This window comes from Muntiacus reevesi, chromosome 20, assembly GCF_963930625.1.
Source record: "Muntiacus reevesi chromosome 20, mMunRee1.1, whole genome shotgun sequence".
Classification (NCBI taxonomy): Eukaryota; Metazoa; Chordata; class Mammalia; order Artiodactyla; family Cervidae; genus Muntiacus; species Muntiacus reevesi.
The window spans coordinates 13,441,446-13,460,341 of record NC_089268.1 but is presented as its reverse complement, the minus strand read 5'-3'; the positions used below and the strand labels follow the sequence as shown (position 1 = coordinate 13,460,341).

Genomic DNA, 18,896 nt, shown 5'->3' with positions numbered 1-18,896 from the left:
AAAACTGAACGCAAGAGCTGTTAGAGGGCTGGATTTCTTCAACCAGGTGGGTATTCTGGATTCACGGTAGTTTCGGGAGATTATATGCTCCTCACCTGGCACGGTAAGTGGAATTGAAAACAACAGTCCTAGGCACTCAGTCGTGCCCGACCCTTTCTGACCCCATGGACTGTAGCCCACCAGGCTCCTCTGTCCATGAGATCCTCCAGGCAAGAGTACTGGAGTGGGTTGCCATTCCCTTCTCCAGGGGATCTTCCCAACCCAGGGATCAAACCTGGATCTCCTGCATTGCAGGCAGATTCTTTGCCATCACAGCCACTAGGGAATGGCTGCAAATCCTTTGTTGTCCTACCTACTGGGAAGGGGACCCCAGCTCCCTTCCCCTCAAATCTGGGTTGGCCTAAGTGGCTTGCGTTGCCCATAGAATGTGCCACTCTGAATTGAAGATGCCTGGCAGCAACAGCTCAGGCCTTCTGGAATATTCTCTCTGGGAGCCCTGAACCAACACCCGGGAGACTGACACTCCGGAGGGACTGAGTGAGGAGCAGCAGTCAACCATCTCAGACCAGTCGAGACATCCAGCCATCTCCTGCAGAGCACTCGGCATGAGGTGAAGCTACCTTGGACCCTCCAGACCAGCCCGTCCACGAACTGAATACCTCTGTCGATGCCACAGGGATCAGCAGAATGTGGCCCAGCCCCAGCTTGCCCAGATTCCTGACCCACGGAGTCATGGGGTAGAATAAAATAAAATAACTGTTGTTTTAAGACCCTGAGGTTGCTTTTTGTCCAGAACCGCCATCTTCCAGTAATTCGCCAAAATGACCAACACAAAGGGAAAGAGGAGGGGCACCCGCTAGGTGTTCTCTAGGCCTTTTAGAAAACATGGAGTTGTTCCTTTGGCCACATACATGCGAATCTACAAGAAGGGTGATATTGTAGATATCACGGGAATGGGTACTGTTCAAAAAGGAATGCCCCACAAATGTTACCATGGAAAAACTGGGAGAGTCTACAGTGTTACCCAGCATGCTGTTGGCATCATTGTTAACAAACAAGTTAAGGGCAAGATTCTTGCCAAGAGAATTAATGTGCGTATCGAGCATATTAAGCACTCTAAGAGCCGAGATAGCTTCCTAAAATGTGTGAAAGAAAACGATCAGAAAAAGAAGGAAGCCAAAGAGAAAGGGACTTGCGTTCAGCTGAAGCGCCAGCCCGCTCCACCCAGAGAAGCACACTTTGTGAGGACCAATGGAAAGGAACCCGAACTGTTGGAACCCATTCCCTATGAATTCATGGCCTGAAGGGTGTAAAAATAAAGACCTGGACTGTACAAATGTTTCTCTTAATTGGGTAGAGGTGTTGTGTCCAAATTCAGTGGGTGATGTTTTTTCAAATAGTGTTTTTTCTTCCTTAAAGATGTAAGATAGTTTGTTAATCAGTATGCTCCATTTTTTAAATAAATTGACAGATATTATTTATAAAGTAAAAAAAAAAAAAGACTCTGAGGTTGGGATGGTTTGTTTGAACAGAAATCGAAAATCACCCTGGCATGACTCTGCCACTTCCCAGAATCTGCATCTTTTTACCCACACGGCTCTGTCCTGACTCATAGTGTTGAGTCCTTCATAGTCCTTCATGACTTCTGCTTTGCAGGTATGGCTACCTCTCCAGCTCTAAGTCTCCTTCACCACCTTCCAGGGACAGCTCCCAGCCTTCACGGATTCAGCTTCTCTAAGGAAAGATCCCACTGGACTGGTTCCTTGTTTTGTACCCAGTTGTACTTACCTCACTGGACAACCTCCTGCTTGGTTGCCCTTGGGTGAAGTGCACCCCTGATCTAATCAGCTGGATTGGAGGAAGGGGCCATGATTATTAAAAAAACGTGGCTGCTTGGGGCCTGTGGTGGACTCCACTGCCAGGGAGCTGGCAGGCACCATGAACATATTTCGTGATTCTTCCCTCTTTCAGTTCTCTAAGGACAGCCTGTTCCCAGGGGCACAGTTATGAAGCGTGTGCACCATGAAGTTGATGCCATCCAAGTGCAGATCTCAATGCCGGTTGTACAAGTGGGTCAGGTAACTGAGATAACAACAGATAACCCAGGAACAGAAGCTTAGGTTACGCACTTCCAGTGACTCAGATATTTCTCAAGTATTTATTTACTTGGCTGCACCCAACAGGTCTTAACTATAGCATGAGGGAGCTTAGTTTCCTGACTAGGGATCAAACCCAAACCCCCTGCAATTGGAAGCGTGGAGTCTTTGTCACTGGACTACCAGAGAAGTCCCTCAGATATTTTTATTTTCCAGTTTACAGATGACAAAACTGAGGTTCATCAAGGTGCTGTGGTTACCCAAACTCATATAGTTACAATGGGGAAGAACCTGGAGATGAATCTAGACGTTTTGTTTTGGGTACAGTGTTTGTTCATGGGTCACTCTGCTTTCTCTCAACTCATCCCCAGGAGCTGGGAGAAGTAGGGCCCTTTTCCTTTGTGACCCTCCACTTCAGATGGAAATTGTCCCTGGGCCTGATTTTCTATTTCTAGCTGCCTGACCTTTTTGCATATGTCTTTTGTGGAAAGCTACTATAGCACCTTTTTAGAAAGACGTTGGGTATAAATAAATCCAAGAAAAAAGTCGAAAACCTTCTCCTTGAATTCAACCCAACCCCAGTTGGAGGCATGCCTCCAGACTGCTTCTTGAACTGCCTGCTCCCAAATGCATCTTCCCTGGGCACGTAGCCCCATCAGACCCAGAAGGGGTCCCTGCTCTGAGCTCAATTTAGCAGGAGCCCCCTCCCCCAGTGAAAAATCCTACAACTGGATCCATTACCCTCTCTCTCTAGTAGTTTCGGTTTTTTTAAAAAAAAATAGATTTGCTTTTGGCTACACTGCATGGCATATGGGATCCTAGTTCCCCAACCAGGGATGGAACCCACTCTCCCTGCAGTGGAAGTGAGGAGTCTTGAACAATGGACTGCCAGGGAAGTCCTTCTTTAAACATGTTTTGAGTTTCCCGTTTCTCTCAGGCCTCATGAGACCAGTCAAAGTTCAGCCGAATGGATTGAGCACTTTGTAGGGCCCTGTTCTGTCTACACACTCTGTGCTAATTAGAGACCCACTCTCAGCACCTCACCCCCCTCGCAGGACACCCACCAATTCACTCTACTGCGAGGCGGTGAGAAGTAGAGTAAACCATGCGTCAGAGAGGCTGAAAGTGCCAAATGTCCCCACAGCGGGAGTTTCTGCTGCCATTTAGAGATGTCTATAATATATTGTTGAGAGAGAAAGGCAGACCAGAAAAGAGCATGCCTATTGCTCTGGCATTTTTTATTTAAAAATATCTGTGTACTTGTGTGTGTGTGCATTTTTTCAAGTCCAGAAGAATATTCACTGGGTTATCTGTTGCTATCTCAGAGGTGAAATTTCAGATGCTTTTGACTCATATCTTTAGACTTTTTCTGTTATTGTCTGAATACTTTTACATGAACATGTATTATTTTTAATAGCCAAGAAAAAAAATCTGTTTTCTCGAGAAAAGAAAAGACAGAAGTCACCAAAGACTATAGATTAGAAATAAAGGTCACTTTCTATTCTTAGCACTATTTTTATAACTATACATCAGAAAGATGGGGAAAGGGCTTTGAACTTAGGCCTTAAAAATCTTTTTCCTGCTGACTTATTCAAATGAAAACACTCAGACAGCTGGGAAGAAAGGGAGACGAATTGGCCTGTGTTGATTTGGAGTGAGGAGGTGGGATGTTAAGCTGAGTTTTGACTAAGAGAAATCCCAAGGAGAAAGGATAACACTTCTTGCAGCAACAAACTCTAACATTTGAGGTGTGCCCAAGCCCCATGCATGTGTGAGTGTGTGCACGTGTGCGTAAGGCTGGCACACGGGTAAGTGCGTGTGCGTGTTCTGTTTTGGATGCTGCGGCATTGGCAGCTCCTGTTCAGTGCTGGCATCCCCCTCCCTCTCATGAATGCAGGACCATTTACTGAGGCCTCACTCTAGCTAAGGTGAGTGTGTGGGCTAACACACCCCACTGGGAGGGAAGCCTGTGTGGGCTGGGCTGGACCTGGAGGGGACAGGCAAGAACTGCCTTTGGCCCCTTTGCAGACTCCTTTCTGACTCAGGCAGCAGAAAGCTCCTTGGAAACTCTCAGACCCTTGAATGGAATCATCCAGGCCTCTGCTGACATCTGCCTCAAGACCATGGTGGGAGAAGGGGTCCTGATTCCACGGTGGAGGGAGAGAGAGGGGCAGAGGAAAGGTGGAGAGAGATGGAGCCCGGAGAGTAGAAAGAGCTGGGAGGAGGGACAGGGATGCTGGGCCCCAGTTCTGGCTTGTGACCTCCAATAAGGTAGCCCCATCTGGGCCTCCATCTCCCTGCAATTTGGGGGACAGAATGGGGAGGTTTGAGTTCGAAAGGTCTTCCAGCTCTAAGATTGAAGGAAATGAGGGGGTGTGGTGTTCCTGAGCAATGCAGGGGAAGGAGTCTCCTCCAAAGAGGTTAACGGGAACCACAGAGACAGAGTCCTCTCTGGGGTGGGACTGAGCATCTGTCTGTCTCTGACCCCCTCCCCAACACTGGGGACCCCCTTAGCCAGGCCCACCCTCAGTCTCTGAACTGGGCCCCATCTCCCCAAGAGGCGGGCAGGAGTCCTTGCGGGGCACTGAGCAGGCAGGTGGCGGGCTCCGTGTTCAGGGGTGGGCCATCTACCGAGTGTCAGCGGCGTGGCTGGAGGTGAGCGGGACCCACCGGGTCTGGCCGAGTGAGCCCTGAAGCAGAGGGTCTTCTCAGGGTGGGCTGGACGTCAGGATCGTTGTAGGGCTGAGCCACAGACAGAAGAGGAAATAGGAACGCCCCTCAGGGAGGAAGGCTCCAGAACGGGATGGGGCTGCAGGTGGACTCTGGAGGGTTGGGAGGGTGGCAGCTACTAAGACGGGGGAAGGAAGTCCTCACCTCCAGGGCTCCCCAGAGACATCTTCAGCCCAACCTCTCTGCTCTAGTGGTAGAGGCAGCCTAGTGGATCCAGAAGTTCCCCAGGAGGTCATTGGCCAGCACTGGACATCAAATCCTGGAATGAGGGTGCAAGTGGGTGGGAGGTACGAACTAACTGGGTCTCCGAGATGTTCCTACACCTCTTCTCCTGGGTCCAGAAATGGGGACAAGATGGAGGAGGAGCAGGGCGGAGGTAAAATTCCCAATTTCCTCTCCCCCTAAGATGGGAATTTGAGGCCCTTTGCTTTGTCTAGAGGGCTTCCCCCAGTGGCTCAGAAGTAAAGAATCTGCCTGCAATGCAGGAGCCGCAGGAAACACGGGTCTGATCCCTGGATCAGGAAGATCACCTGGAAGAGGGAATGGCATCCCACTCCAGTATTCTTGCCTGGAGAATCCTGTGGACAGAAGAGCCTGGCGGGCTAAAGTCCACAGGGTCACAGAGAGTCGGACACGACTGAAGCAACTTAGCGTGCATGCAGCGTTTGTCTAAAACTTGAAAAACAGAGAAGTTTCTGGATGGGTCAGTCCCCCATTCCCCGCTCCACACACACACTCACACACACACACACACACACACAGAGGCTGCTGGGGACTCTGGCAGGAGGCAGGTGCAGCATCCTCGTGACTTCCGGTCTGAGGAGTAGTGATGATGGGGTTGGGGCGGGAGTCCTGGTCTCCGTCGCTGAGTCCAGATCCCCAGTCTCTGAGGAAGTGGAGCCCCCTCCTCTGTGGGCCCGAAGCGCACCCTGCCTTCAGGGCCTGCTTGGCACAGGGCCACCCCTCTAGAGGCCTCCGTGCATCGCTCCTCCTGCCTCACTCTCACCTGCCAGTCTCCATGGGAACAGCCTCCAGGGCTGGCAGAGGTGTCTGCTGCCTCCAGATAGGAGCAGGGCCCAGACACTCTTGGCTGTGAGAACCAAGTCAGTTTGGGGACTTCAGCACTACAGAGAATCTCAGGTCACCCTCCATGGCTGGCCAGAGTCATCACTCCAGCATCCCTTCAGCTCTGCTGGAGCTGTTCTAGTGACCAGGGGCTCAGCACTCTGCAAGCACTTTGCAAGCAGGGCACTCCGTCTCGGCGCTGCTGTCCCCTGCCAGCCCCCGGCGTCTTGTGTGATGGTGAGGGGAGGCCGAGGCAGGATGGAAGTGAGGGCTTGCTTCTCCACGCCGACATTTCAGAGTGGGCTGGGAAGCCCAGGCTGTCTGCCTTGAGTCTCTCCTTGGAGGCTGTGGCTCTGCCTTGAGAAATGGTGTAATGCACTTGGGAGGGGCAGAGCCTGGGGTCTGGGGGCTGGGTTCTATGCTGGGCTCTGCCATGCACTTTGTTTAGTTCCTGTCTCTGAGCCTCAATCTTCCCACCTGTAAAATGGAAGGAGTTTGGACTGAGTGATTTCCTTAGGCTCCTAGATCTCTGACTTCCAGTGCTTATTTGCTATTAGGGTAAAGAATTGGAGAAGGCAATGGCACCCCAATCCAGTCCTCTTGCCTGGAAAATCCCATGGATGGAGGAGCCTGCTGGGCTGCAGTCCATGAGATCGTTAAGAGTCGGACACGACTGAGCAACTTCACTTTCACGCGTTGGAGAAGGAAATGGCAACCCAGTCCAGTGTTCTTGCCTGGAGAATTCCAGGGATGGGGGAGCCTGGTGAGCTGCCGTCTATGGGGTCGCACAGAGTTGGACCCGACTGAGGTGACTTAGCAGCAGTAGCAGCAGGGTAAAGAATTGGGCTTTCCTGGTGGCTCAGCAGTCAAGAATCTGCCTGTAATGCAGGAAACGCAGGTTCAATCCCTGAGTGGGGAAGATACTTTGGAGAAAGAAATGGCAACCAACTCTAGTATTCTTGCCTGGAAAATCTCACAGATGGAGGAGCCCGGTAGACCACAGTCCATGGGGTCACAAAGAATTGGACACAGCTTAGTGACTAAACAACAACAAAGAACTGGATGTGAGAAATCATCACTGATAGCCAAAACCAGTGATGATTTGTATCTTTGGGTTAGCAGAGGAGGGACTCCTGTAACACACATTTAATCTGAGGGTCACTGCCCACATCCCAGACCCGGTACCCTTATCTGTCTCCCAGGCTCTGTCCAGGTTCTTAGGCTTGACTGAGTCTTATTCCCTTTTCCAGGAACTGAATCATCTCCAGGCCAGGGTGTGTTGCTCATTCTGCTCTGTTGTCCTGTGGGTCATCTGCCCAGCTACCAGGTTGCCTGTCCACTCTGGACTCATCCAGTCCATTCTGAGCCTACTTTTCTCTCCACCCTCCTTGACTCCAGAAACTCTGACCTCCTTCTTGCCTCTAATTCCCAGGAGAATTTTGATTCCTTTCTCTCCATTGTCTGCTTCTCCCTTCTTGGGTTCTGACCCTGGAGGACATAGTAGCATTTTTTACTATATAGTATTTTTTCATTCATTCATTCATTCATCTACTTAGTCACTGTGGCAGATGGGAGGGGCAGACTTTGCTGGTTATTGATGCCACGTGCATGTTAAGTCACTTCAGTTGTGTCCAACTCTTTATGACTCTATGGACTGTAGCCTGCCAGGTTCCTTTGTCCATGGGGATTCTCCAGGCAAGAATATGGAGTGGGTTGCCATGCCTTCCTCCAGGGGATCTTCTTGACCCAGGGATTGAACCTGTGTCTCCTGTGTCTCTTGCATCGGCAGGCGGATTCTTTACCACCACACCATCTGGGAAGCTCCAGAGATGCCACAGTCTCTCCCTTTGTTCTTTTGCCCACCTCCCATCAAAGAGTTTGAAAAACCAAGGTACTCATTTCTCAGCCTCCCTTGCAGCTAGCTGGCCTATTGACACAAATATGACCAATAAGATAAAAGAGGAAGACCACTGGGAGATTTTGGGAAAGGTTTTCCTCCCTATTGAAAGAAGGAAACTTGGGAGAATAATCCTATCTTACCACCCTGGCCCTTGCTCTGCTTTCTGCTCATGGGCGTGATTGTGTGAGGTCATGATGCCTGGAGCAGTGGCAGCCATATGTTGACCATGAGGCCCCAGGTAGAAGGATAAAACCCAACACTTTGAAGATGGTGGAGTGGAAAGGTAGAATGAGCCTGGGGTCTTTAATTGTTTGAGCTGTTGAATTATTCACGAAACTACCCCTTCATACTTCTTATTAAATAAACAAGTGTTATAATGGTTAAAACTTTATAGATAAAATGCCACTATTTTTATTATTTTGCTGTCACCATGAAGTGAAGTGAAAGTCGCTCAGTCATGTCTGACTATTTGTGACCCCACGGACTGCATAATCTATGGAATTTTCCAGGCCAGAGTACTGGAGTGGGTAGCCTATCCCTTCTCCAGCAGATCTTCCTGACCCAGGAATTGAACCAGGGTCTCCTGCATCGCAGGCAGATTCTTTACCAACTGAGCTATGAGGGAAGCCTAACAACAACAATTTAGACATTCACTCAGTTGGTCATTTACTTACTCATGAATTCACTCATGTATGTATTCACCATCTTGCTGAATTAATTAGGTTAGTGGTTCAGATTTTCTAACAGAGACCCCACATTATAATAGCTACATTAAATAGGAATTTATTTCTCTAACACATAATAGTCTGAGTGTAAGTAGTCAAGGCCTGAGGTGGCAGCTCTGAGAATTCAGGGACCCAGGATCCTTCTATCTTGTTGATTCACCAGCCCTGGGGTGTTCTCTTGTTGACATGCTCCAAGATGTTCCCACCACATCACATCTCAGCTTGAGGGAAAGGAGAAAGGCAAGAGTGTCTTGTTCTTTCTTTTAAAGTTCTCTCTGGAAGTTAACATACCTCACATTTTTGTTCACATCTCTTTGGCCAGAACTAGCTACAGAGTTCTGGCCATTCCTAACCAAAAAGGAGACTAGGAAATGCATGCGGATCAGGAAGCAACAGTTAGAACCCTATATGGAACAACTGATTTGTTCAAGATCAAAACAGGAGTACGACAGAGCTGTCTGCTGTCACCCTGTTTGTTTAACCTATACGCTGAGCACACCATGAGAAATGCTGGGCTGGATGAGCTACAAGATGGAATCAAGAGAGATGGGAGAAACATCAACAACCTCAGATATGCAGATGGTACCACTGTATGGCAGAAAGCAAAGAGGAACTAAAGAGCCTCTTGATGAGGGTGAAGGAGGAGAGTGAAAGAGCCACCTTAAGAGTAAATATTAAAAAAACTAAGATCGAGTCATCCAGCCCCATTACTACATGGCAAATAGAAGGGAAAAAGTGGAAATAGTGACAGATTTCCTCTTCCTGGGCTCCAAAATCACTGCGGACTGTGACTACAGCCATGAAATCAGAAGATGATTGCTTCTTGGCAGGAAAGAGATGGCAAACATAGACAGTGTGTTGAAAGGCAGAGACATTACTCTGCTGACAAATGTCCATATAGTCAAGGTTATGGTCTTCCCAGTGGTCACGTACAGTTGTGAGAGTTGGACTGTAAAGAAGGCAGAATGCCAAAGAATTGATGCTTTCAAACTGTGGTGCTGGAGAAAACTCCTGAAAGTCCCTTGGACAGCAAGAAGATCAAAGCAGTCAATCTTCAGGGAGATCAGCCATATATATTCACTGGAAGGACTGAGGCTGAAGCTGAAATTCCAGTATTCACATCCATCTGATGTGAAGATGACTCATTGGAAAAGTCCCTGAAGCTGGGAAAGATCGAGGGCAGAAGGAGAAGAGGGCATCACAGAATGAGATGGCTGGATAGCATCACCAATGCAATGAACATGAACTTGGGCAAACTCTGGAAGATGGTGAGGGACAGGGAGCCCTGGCATGCTGCAGTCCATGGGGTGGCAAAGAGTCACACGACTGGGCAACTGAACAACAGCAAGCTGCAAAGTTCTGGCCATTCCTAACCACAAAGAAGACTGGGAAATGCATGCTGTATTCTAGGTTGCTGTGTGTCTAGCAGTAAATTATAATTTTTGTTTTACTGTGAAAGAAAGTGAGGACAGATGTTGGTGGGTAATTGGCAGTCCTATTGATTTTTTCACTCATTCATTCACTCACTCATCCATTCATCAAACATGTGTAAATGCATACTTTGTAGAAAGCACTGTGCCTTGTGCCAAGGCCCCAGATCTCAGGATCCAGTAGGAGAATTAGGCAAGTCTAGACATTCAACATCCAACACACTTCTGTGAGCACTTGCTCTGCCCAGACAGGCATCTGAACCAAAAGGCAAAGAGCACCAATGACTGCATCTGGGTGCATGTGTTGGTCCACCTGTCCTCCCGGGTGTGCCACCCCTTCTGAGCCCAGGAATATGGAATGAAGGAAGGGAGGACAGTGATGATGGCAAGTGAGAGCATGTCCCTTAGAACAAATCTGTGCTTAGGAAAATCCTCCTGAGATTCTAATGAGAATCCTGCCTGCTGAAACTTGTGCTCTCTCTTTGGTCTTGGGTGTGACAGGCATCAGTACTGGCATCTCCCCGGGGGCCTCTCCTGATGCCTCTGAAGACAGACTGTCAGTCTCCCACCCTTGGGGCAGCAAGGTGGCTCACTTCCTTTGGAAAGCAGAGATTGTGCGCATGGTCCACACTCTGTGCTTGGCCCTCCTGGGTGCCACAGGACTTTGGTAAATGGATGAAGAGTCAGGGATGTGTGCTAGATTGTATTTTCCACAATTGGCTTCAGCGACCCTTCTTCCAGAACCTGACCACGCCTCATTAAAAGTGAATCTATTGTCTCTCGTCTTCAAATGGGGCAGCTGGTGACTGCCTCTGCCAAGAGAATGTGACACAGCTCTGCCTGGGTCTGTCTGTCTGCCCCTCTCATTCTGTCTCTCAATGCTCTCCCTGGGAACCCGTCTCCACGCTGGGAGACAGCACCAGCGCAGGGAGAGACCACATATCGGTGTCCTGGACAGCAGCCCCAGGTGAGGTCCCAGCCGAGAGCCAAAGTCAGCCCTCAGGCACCCTGAGTGAGTGAATGGGTTTCAGATCGCTTCTCCAGCACCCTTCAAGCAACCCTGCCTGAAGTACTGGGTGCAGTGAGGTGATCTGTCCTCACAAACCCTGCCCCAATCGAAGATTCGCAAGTGTCACTGTTTTAAGCCACAGAGTTTTAGAGGGGTTTTTTATGCAGCAACAGATAGCCATATTTTGTTGTTGCTATTGTTTAGTCACTAAGTCGTGTCCAACTTTGTGACCCCATGGACTGTAGCCCTCCAGGCCCCTCTGTTCATGGGATTTCTTAGGTAAGAATACTGGAGCAGGTTGCCATTTCCTTCTCCAGGGGATCCTCCCAACACAGGGATTGAACCCACATCTCCTGCATTGCAGGCAGATTCTTGACTGATGAGCCACCCACAAATTCTTTGCAGCTCCTCTGATCAAGAGGTGGAGACTACTTCCCCGGCCCTTGAATCAGGGCTGACACAGCAGAAGTCATGGGCAATGGCCAAGCCCAGGCCTCAAGGGCCTTGTGCATTCTCTTCTCCCTTCTTGCTGCGCCAAAATGCCGGGAGAAGTAGCTGAGCTAACCTGCTAGATGCTGGAGACAAGGCCCAGCTGATGGGCAGCACCAACTTCAAGACAAGTGGAAGTCAGTTCGCCTGAAAGCCTCCCGCCCCAGTCAGACCACTGACTGCAGCCACGTGAGGGATCCCTGGCAAGAACCCAACCCAGACTGCTGGCCCCCGGATTGAGAGTAAATATTCTTGTTTTAAGCCCTTGAGTGTGTTACGTACCCGTAGATAACCTGATAATATTACCTTCCTGTTTCCGAATCAACCTATGAACTGAGAGGGATTTTGAGAGCCCAGTGTTGTACCAGCTGTGGCACAGGTGAGCCGGGTGAGATTGTTGGCCCCAGAAACTCATTGCCTGGTGGAACTGCAGGGGAAATGAAGTCTCACTGGAGTTAGATTGGTAGCTGACAACTCAAACCATTCTTCCCCAGTCATGGTGAGGGGATGGTAGCCCAGCAGCACCTGGGATGCTTAGCTGCCAATTGCTCTCAACCTCCCTTACATCCGTGAGCCATGGGACTAAGCTCTCTCCATGGGACACGGGAGGAAGTGACCGAGGCCACCAAACTAAAAGCCTATAGGACATTTGGGCTGCTTTTCACCCTGAGGGGTTCGAAGGAGCCAGGGTCTCCACATCCCTTTTAGAGAGGAGCTTCTTACCACTCTGACACTCAAACTGCACCAAGGAAGCTATGATCCTCCTATTTGCATTTTGGGTTCTCTCTTATAGGAGTTCAGTTTTAACCTTTTATTCAACCAGCCTCTCATGCAAGGCGGCCTGCAGTGGCCCAGGTCTAAAGACTTGGAACTGGACTTTGGGAGAAAGTGGACAGTGTTTATTTTTAATAGAATGTAAGCATCATGAGGGCAAGGCCTTTCTTCTTTTGGTTCAAACTTATTTCTCCAATCCAGTGCTGGAAAGGGAGCATGACTCCCAGTAGATGCTCAATAAGTATTTGTCGAACTGGCTGGTCAGTGATCCTGGGAGAAATAGCATTTCCACATCCAAGGATGGTGCTTATGTCTCCTCTTCAGATGGGGGCTCCCAGGGGGCAAGACTGTGACTTCCCCTCAGACCGGGGCTTGCCAAGGGCAGTTCTGTTTCTGCCTTCAGACTGGGGCTCCCTGAGGGCAGGACTGTGTCCCTCCACAGACTCAGGTTCCCTGAAAGCAGGTCTGTGTCTCCCCCGAGATGGGGGCTTTTCAAGAATAGGTCTTTGTCTCCCCTCAGACTGAAAGAAAGTGAAAGTGTTAGCCACTCAGTCGTGTCTGACTCTTTGCCACCCCTGTAGCCCGCCAGGCTCCTCTGTCCATGGGATTCTCCAGGCAAGAAGACTGGAGTGGGTTGCCGTGCCCTCCTCCGGGGATCTTCCCGACTCAGGGATCGAACACGAGCCTCCAACACTGCAGGCAGATTCTTTAGCCTCTGGGCCACCACGGCTGTGTCTCCACTCACACTGAGGCTTCCTGAAAGCAGGCTAGGTCCCCGTTCAAACTGGTGCTCCCTGACTGGCTGTGTCTTCACTGATACTGGGGCTCCCGGAGGCAGCCTCAGACTGGGGCTCCCCAAGGACCTGAATGTGTGTGTCTGTTCTGATTGGGGCTCTTGAGAGCTGGGCTATGTCCGCCTGTCAGACGACGGGTCCCCGAGGGCTCACAGGGGCTTCCTGGGTGGGGATGTTTTTTTCCCTCTGACTGGACTCCTCGTTGCAGACCTGGGTCTCCTGTCAGATTGGGTCTCCCCAAAAGCAGGGCTGTGTTTCCCCTCAAACTGGGGCTGCCTGAGTCAGGGCTGTGTCCCCCACCCTGTCTGAAACTGCCTGAGGGCAGAGTTTTTATCTCCCCTTCATACAGGGGCTTTCTGAGGGTTGGGCTGTATCCCCCCACCTCCAGGCTGGGTCTTTTCTGAGGCAGGGCTGTCTCCTCCTTCTGCTCAGCTCCATAAATCTGCAATCCCCTGAGGGCAAGTCTCCTGGTCCCTTTATTTTCTCAGGACCAAAGTAGCACCTGGCTCCTGATACCAATGCAGGCAGGAATATTTGGTGTTCCTCCCCTGCTCCTAGCCTCCTCTAATTTGGGCAGTGACTGTAGCAGGGGCTGCAGATGGCATCCAATGATGGCAGAGGGTGGTTAAGCACCCTTGGAATGAAGCTTAGACTCATTACAGCTTGTTTGAGAGAAGAGCCAATTAGGGAGGCAATTTTCCTTAAGCAGTCTGGAGAATGGAGTGAAACGATACCAGACAGGGAAACAGCAGGCTCACCTAGACTGGCTCCATGGAGGCCCCTGCCCACCCCCTTGCCTCCAAGGAGTCCCCCCAGCCACTTGGATGTGGCCAGTGGGTAGAGAGGGACAGTGAAGCCCCTCTTGAGGTCAAGGTTCCAGAATTCTACATGTCCAGCTCCTCCCCCATGCTGCCCTCCACTAACTTAACATCTCATGGGAGTAAATAAACACCCCCAGCTTCTGAGCTTCACACTCATGGCATTGGGAAATTTTTCTTGATCCCTAATCAGCCTTCTTTGGGGCTGCCGTTTCTTTCTGTTATATGCTTTGTGAGGAAGGCAAACAGGAAGCATTCTCAGGAGAGAGGCTCAGAGGCCCTCTTGCTTCCCCGTCTTCATTCACCAAGTCCCGTCACTTTTGTTCTCTGGCAGATTCAGGGGCGACGGTTTCCTGGGAGTTCTGTGTTGGCCAGGACTGCATGGGGAACAAACTACAGAAGCCCAGCTTAAATGACCGAGCTAAGGGGGGGAAGAGGGGGGTACTTAGGGGAAGGATTCAGAATACCTTTCATAATCAAAGGAAGGGAGGGATGAGCAGACAGGAGAGCCTAGGGAACAACGGGATGCCAGGACTCAAATGCCAACACCACGTTCTCTCATTTTCCTTCTGGTTTCTACCCCTTTGCCCGAATTCTCTTAGATCCTCTACATGGTAGGCACTATGGCTTTCTCTCTTTTGTCTCATAGCATCTCCATCGGGGAGGAAGGGAACCTCTCCTGGCTTCAATTTGAAGAATTCCCACGGAGAACTCTGATTGGCCAAGCTTTGGCTCCCTCCTCACCTGATCATCTATGGCCAAGGGTGGGGGACGGTGCATAATACACTCCCTCTACTAGGATCCCAGAGCTGGACAAGTGGGGTGTATCCCCTATAAGACGGGGAAGGAATGCCAATCCCAGAGAGGGGTTCTCAACTGTGGGGGCACAGCTGTCTCCTTCCTTCATAGTGTGGCAACCTGTCAGATAGTTTATCTGTCTCCTTCACTGAAACCAGCATACAATAAGTTCCTGTTATTATCACTCATGGTATGCAGATGAGGAAACCAAGGCTCCGTGAAGCTGAATGACTTGTCTCAGCTCACACACAGCTGCTAAGTGAGAGAGCCATAGCTTGAACCTCAAACTCTGGGTAGCACCGATCTGGGAGGAAGGTGAATTCAGTCCACATGATGAGCTGAAGTTGGACATGTGAGTAGAACTCCTAACATCAGGCAGATTGTGCCACGTGTCAGCAGGGTTTACAGAGAGCTGAAGAGAGCCAGATCCCAGGGGGTAGAGCCGAGCAGGCTCAGCAATCAGGGCATGCTTCCCAGCGCTGCGCTGTGCTCAGGCGCTGTCGTGTCCGACTCTCTTGCAACCCCATGGACTGTAGCCCTTTAGGCTCCTCTGTTCATGAGATTTTTCCAGGCAAGAGTCCTGGGTTGGGTTGGGATTTTCCTCTTTCTGACCCAGGGATGGAGCCTGCCCCAGGCTTCCCAGAGGAGGTGTGGGATGGTTGGGGCGGCTCCAGAGAGAGGGCGTGGGCAAAGAGCCGCGGGTGCTGGAGGCTGGGAGCTGAGCGGTGCCCCTCTTGCAGCAGCACAGGCGTTAGACTTGGAAGCGAGCCCTTTAACTGGCTGAGCCAGGCTGGAGGCGCAGCGCCGAGCACAGTGACAGGCACACACCAGGCGCTCAACAAGGGCTGGTAGCTATCACCCCGCTTAGGTGCTGACAGCACGGCCAGGAGTCCTCTGTCAGCCTGACGATCGATGGAGGCTGCGAGAGAGCACATTCTCGACTACTGAGCACCTACTGTGCGCTGCGCACTTGACCACATTCTGCAGAAGACAAATCCTGAGAGCAGGGATTTTGCATGTTCGTTCTCTATGTGTCTTGTGTATGTCCTGCGCATAGTAGGGGCTCGCTGCATACCTAATGAATCTGCAAGATAGGCCTCGTAACCCTCAGTTTACAGATGGAGAAACTGAGGCTCAGAGAATTAAAGGGAACTTGTCCAAGGTCACGTGCCTAGAAAGTGAAGGAAGCAGGTTCTGCTAATTTCCCAAAGCTACTTTTTTGATGAGCAACCCCAGCTGCCTCCTTGGGAAGAAGTGGTTTCCACGTAGAGGAGGTGGGGTTGGGGTCCTGCCTCCCCCATCAGACTCACTGATAAGAAGTGTGTTTCGCTCTCCCTCCGCCTTTGCTGGGCCCTGCTCAGAGTTTAAGCTCTTCAGACCTGGATGAGCGGCAGAGGAGAAAGGGGACTGGCAGAGGCTTGAATGGTCTGGCGCCTGGGGCTGTATCAGCTGGTGCTTGGGGAGTCTGAGGGCGGCGGCCTTAGCAGCAGGGCCGCCTGCTAATTAGGACATGGTTTTTATGACTCACTACTCCAAGATGTCATTTTCGAGGCTTGGGGTTGGGGGTGGGAGTGGAGAAGGCACACGCGCAGTTGTTTTTAATTACATTTGGTTTGCTAATTTCTGATAGAAAATAAATATTTACCGGGAGCCATATTTCTTCATTTCACGCCGGCTGACTTCTGAGTTTATCGGGAGCCCAAACTGGCACCTCCAGCTCACCTCCTGCCCCCACCCCCAGCCTCCCACTGGAGTCACACACTCGGGCTCCAGCTCCAGCTCAGAAGATGGCCCGGGAAGGGGGAGGGTTGGGAAGAGATGGAGAGATGGAGAAGATGGAGCGATGGGAGGGGATGGAGAGATGGGAGGGGATGGAGTGGTGGGAGGAGATGGAGAGATGGAGGAGATGGAGAGATGAGGAGATGGAAGAAATGGAGCAATAGGAGGGGATGGGGAGATGGGAGGAGACGGAGAGGCGGGGGCGAGGGTGGGTTGTAGGGGAGGCCCTGCTTCCGCGTGTGGCAGATCCACTATTAGATGTGGACAGAGGGGAAGGGGTCTGGAGGACGGGTGCTCCTCACTCCCGAGGCTCATGTAGCACAGTGGCTGAAGCAGGGGCAGGGTGTCTGGAGGTGGCTGGCCCCAGCCAGGAACATGCCCTCTCTTTCCATCTGTCAGGATGATCATTAAGGGTACTTCCGGCTCCCACATCCTAACAGGTAATGATGGGTCTCTGCAAGGACTGGCCTTGGAGGGTTCTTTTGAGTGATGGGAATGGCAGAGAGCTTTGAGAGGTCATCCTGTCCACTCCTTAGCCTCCTGATGGGCCCTGGGCTTGGGAGTTTGGAGCGAGGGATCAAAGAAGAGGAAGGGGAGAGGGGAAAAGCTGTGGGAAGAGAGGAAGAAAGTCAGGGTGAATTCTCCTAGTGGGGAGATAAGTGGTCCCCATAAAGTAAGGACATCTTCCCTTCTCTCTGTTGAGGGTGAAGGTTTTAGAATTTACATAAAATTCTAAAGGGGACACATAAAAATGGGGGGCCTCCGTGATGCTGAATAGGGGAGAGGAAACTAGAGGCCCCTTAGCTGAAGGCTGAGCTGAGGCAGGGTGGAGAGCTAGAGTAGGGAAGAATTTCTCACCGTCAGCCCTGTTAACTTCTGGGGCTGAATAACTCCTTGCTGGGATGGGGGGTGGGGAGGGGACGGTCTATGGTGGTGTCCTTGGTCTCCAGCTCCCAGATGCCAGTGGCCCTGCCCCACCGCCCACCGTGACAGCCAAAAATTCCTCCAGACGTTGGCAAATGTCCCTCAGGGTGTGTATGTGTGCAAAATTGCCCTGATTGAGAAGCACTGTCTAGGATGCTTGGGGCTGAGGGTGGGGAGAGAGAGGAGCTGCAGGGAGATGGAGAGGAGCTCATGGGGACTCAGGGCTGAGAGGCGACGGGATCCCCTGAGGGATGGGGAAGAGAGAGGAGATTTGGGGACTAGAAAGTAGAGAGGCCCCTGCCCCCAGCCGGTTTCTAAATCCGTGTTAAGCCATGATTGTGTTGTTTTTTTCTTTTCCAATTACATTTCAATTTAGCTCAATTACTTTTCCATTATTGTTCAAGCGACTCGGTTTTAATTGAAGCTGCTGGTTCTTATCTCTCTCATTCTCCCACATAGAAGAGGGGGAGGGAGGGGGACGGCTGGGGTTAGAGGAAGCCCAGAGTGGTGGTGTTCTGGGGGGCAGTGGGCATCTTTAGCCGAAGGACCAAGGCCTTGAGGGGTGGGACACACCCAGGAGCTCCCGGGGGTACCCCGAGTGCTGCAGGAGGAGAAAGGGAGAGCTGTGATAGTAACAACTATCAAGCACTGGACATTTTTGTAGCTAGAACCGATAAGGTAACCACTACTATCAAACCCATTTTACAGGTGAGAAAACTAAGGCACATGGACATTTTAAAATGCCCTGATTCCCTTACCTATAAGTAGCAGCGAAGAAAGGCAGTCCAGCCCTTTGCTCCTGAGTTTGGGTGCTTAGCCTCAGGCTCTACTTCTTCTCCCTTGTGGCTGTACCCACTGACCCCCTCTCAGCTCCTGCCCCGTCTCCCTGACCCTCCCTCCTGCCCAAGCTCTGAGGCTCGCCCTAACTCAGTTCCCTCAAGGGTGTCTGACTTTTTGTTGTTGTTCAGTCACTAAGTTAAATCAGTCAATCCTACAGGAAATCAACTCTGAATATTCATTGGAACATTCATTCAGCATCAGTTGATGCTGAAGCTGAAGCTCCAATACTTTGGCCACCTGATGCAAAGAGCCGATTCCATGGGGAAAGACCTTGATGCTGGGAAAGACTGAGGGCAAGAGAAGAAGGGGGCAACAGAGGAAGAGATGATTGGATGGCACCACCAACCCAAAGGACATGAGTTTGAGCAAACTCCCGGAGATGGTGAAGGACAGGGGAGCCCGGCGTGCTGCAGTCCATGGGGTGGCAAAGAGTTGGACACGACTGAGTGACTGAACAACAGCAGGCTCTTCTGTCCTCCACCATCTCCCAGAGTTTGCTCAGATTCACTTCCATTGAGTCAGTGATGCTATCTAACCATCTCATCCTCTGCTGCCCCTTTCCCTTCCTCTTCCAGAAAGTCTTCCCTGATTGTTTCTGGCCTCATGGATTCCCACCAGCCCTGAGTTGCCCATCATGATGAGGATAGGGTGTTGGGAAAGGCAATGATCTGCATTTGGGTGGATCTGAATTAAGTGAACTAAGTTACTTAAGAGCTGTGTGATTG

The 18,896-nt window shown here is 50.9% G+C and overlaps 1 pseudogene; it reads left to right on the top strand.

The window, feature by feature from the left end:
• The first annotated feature begins 818 nt into the window (after positions 1-818).
• On the top strand, positions 819-1,378 carry LOC136151610 (large ribosomal subunit protein eL21-like; annotated as a pseudogene).
• The last annotated feature ends 17,518 nt before the right edge of the window (positions 1,379-18,896 follow it).